Raw genomic sequence first — 3420 nt, forward strand, 5'->3', positions numbered from 1 at the left:
AACGGTTGAACAGACACATTCAACTAATCAAATAATATAAGTGGCCAAGTTATCTGCGCTCGATGAATAATAGATAATTGTGTTGGCTTATCCATAGCAAACCCCGAGTGTATCTTGGAATATTCATAAAGTATTTATGTTGCCTTATAATCTACCAATCAAAATAAGTACACTCCAAAAACTCCGGTGTTGATTTACCACCAGCCCGGAATATATTATGTCAACACCAGAGAAATTTGAAACAACACCAGTTTGAAATCAAACTGATGCGGCTTTAATACTAATTGGTGTTGTACACTGTAAAAAATGAAGTGCTAATTAAGCACTTACAGTGCTTGTATATAGTGACTGCACTACGATTGCTAACTTTCTAGTTTAAATTTGAACTAGAAAATCAGCACTCGCAGTGCAGTCACTATACAAGCACTGTAAGTGCTAAATTAGCACTTCATTTTTTACAGTGTATAAACACCTATCTGGTGTTAGACCAAATACCAATCTGGTGTTGTTTAACACTTCTCTGGTGTGGACATAATATATTCCGGGCTGGTGGTAAATCAACACCGGAGTTTTTGGAGTGTACAGGCCTACCGGCTGCAGATACGTGAATTTAACACCTTTTAGCAGAGTCAAGAGTGTCCCCCACACCCATCACAAGAAAAAGGTCCTGATTCTTCCTGCCTGATAAAGCTGCAAGTCTCGCAATAAGAGAAAGCTTAACAAACTAATACAAACGATTAAATTATGCTTTCTTGAGCTGATCGTTGATTCATAATTATTGGTCTTAAAATTAAAATGCATACGATAAAATATGATAAAAGACCGACTTTATTTTCTTCTATAGACGTTTCGCAAGCTTGATGCTCGTGCATAAATTTATTCTACAACCTTGCTTGCATCGGAAAATCCCATTTCCCTACACCTGCGATGTGTATGACGAGTCTATTGTCATGTAGATTCTCTAGGTTGGCTATTATAGTATTGCAATATCGTTTATTAGCTTATCTCAACTTATATGTATACTCAGGTCAAAACCATTCATCGGCCTTCATTATCATGGCCAACTTAATTTTATAATAATATACAGTGCGTTCCAGAAAAAAAAACGTAGTTCAGTGTAAATAACTTGCCATCATTATCATACAGTGAAAAGATATGCTTCCCCTCTTTCAATAATATTTTGCAACCCATCTCGATGTTCATAATGCACGCATGACTGAGTTAGTACAATAGAAAGTGGCGCTATACCAAATTTCCATTTGCACGAGCAAATTACTTTTTCTGGTTTTTGCTGCTAGCTTATCAGAAAACAAAGTTTATAACTTAGATATAAAACCTATAATAACGTGTATAATAATAATTGAATGGTAAAAAAAAGGTTGCATGAAAACATGCTTGATTTCTACCTATTCGATAGATCATTGAAAAAAAAAATCGTTTTCCCAACAAAGCAGCAGACAATGGCTAACGACGAATACGCGGTATTTATTTATTTTATTTCGTTTTATTTTAACAGGGTAGCCCTTCCAGTTATTAAAAAAAAAATTGCTCGACCAAGGGGCCCTGTATCAACATAAATTTAAAAACATAATATTAAAACAATAGTACATAAAATAGTCAACAAAATGAACATAATAATCAATGAGAAAAAAGAAATACATAAAAAATCAATCAAAATCGCTAATAGACTTATAACAACATAAAGTATTCATGAAAACCTTAAAAACATATCTGTGTGAAGGAGATCAATTTGCAGTGTTTTATTTTATTGAATTAAGTGAGGTTACTAATCGGAGAGAAGGGGATAATGCATTCCAAATTTATTTATTTAGAACCTATTTATTCAGGTACAAAAGATCAGCATAAAACTGTTTCATCAATGTCCTGATGAAAACATAACGAACGACATAAATCATTATATCATACATGAAAATAAAGTCAAAACCTAAGTAAAAGATAGCAATGCTTGGTAACATACATAAACCAATATTTGTACTGAAATGATAATATGAAACAAACTGAAATATTTAAGTTATCAAAAGGGAACAGCTACTAATTATAAAATGACAGAGCATTGATAGCAAAATGATCTTTTAAAGTATTCGGTTCGAGGTATGTGTGATTAAAAGAAAAATTGCTTGACATGCATGTTTAGACAAGGCAGAGGTAGCGGTATGTGGGGGGGGGTTGAGATGAAAATTAAAAATATTATTCCCATTGTAACATTGAATTCTCATAGCCATCGACTCCAGCTCACGATATTAGCGTCGGACCAGTCTCATAACAAAAATGACTTTCCTTCCTCGGCCTAACAGCATTTACATTTAACCTATTGTCTGCTGCTTTATTGGGAAAACAAAATGATTGTACTTCTACGATCCGTCGAAATGGTAGAATTCAAGCATATTTTCATCCAACCTTTTCTGTACCATGCGTCATTCATATTTTACGCATAAGGTCTCATAATAGGGCACCGCACATCTTACGACTGTTCGCGATCCGATTTTGGAACAAATCGCATTTTGCTCATGTTCTGAAAATGTGAATGGAACATATCATTTTATTTGAGGTTAAAATCAATTGAAAGAATACTAATATAACCATTTTGAAAGATTGCAAGCTTTTATTTTGGAGTAAAGGCCAAATTAGTTTCAAATCGTAGCCAATCGTACGACTGCTATGACGTCATTACGACTAGATATTAAATTTGCTTTTATTCTAAGAAGGATGAAAGCATAGTCACAGATTTGAACATAGGTATTCGTACGATGATTTAGAACATTACACAGTAAGATATTCCATGTCTCAATATTAGCATCAAATTCTACTACATTTTATTCTGAAATCGGGTCGCAGACCAATCGTAAGGTGTGCGGTCGCCTTAAGGAAGATGAAAAGATGGATATTAAAGTTATAAACTTTGTTTTCAATATAGAAAGCAGTAAAATCCATAAAAAATCACTCAAAATTTTAATTTGCTCGTGCAAATGAAAATGTTGTGTGTGTGTACGGGTGCGTGTATAAAACTGTATAAAACTGCAATTACTGAAAAGTAGTACAATAATACTATAGGGTGGAGCGAGTTGCTTAGATGTTTAGTTGTACAGACTGTTACATCCGAAGGCTCATCAGTCATCAACTGAAAGTTGAATTTAAGTACAGCGTTAAGAGAACAATAACTCTAGTGCAGTCAAGCAAACAAACAAAAGACACAAAGTAAGGGGGATGACAAAAGTGAACATAATTATAATAGTTATCGGCTACTTCTCAGCTTAAAGCCAATAGCTATTATCTGTTCACTGTTATCATTATCCCCCTTACTTGTTTCTTGTTTGTTTGCTTGACTGCGCTATTATTTTGTAAGCGGTCAAAAACCAAAAAGTGGCTTATTTCTTGACTTTAATCCCCAGGCTGGATCCA

Source organism: Lytechinus pictus, chromosome 7 (genome assembly GCF_037042905.1).
Source record: "Lytechinus pictus isolate F3 Inbred chromosome 7, Lp3.0, whole genome shotgun sequence".
Lineage (NCBI taxonomy): Eukaryota > Metazoa > Echinodermata > Echinoidea > Temnopleuroida > Toxopneustidae > Lytechinus > Lytechinus pictus.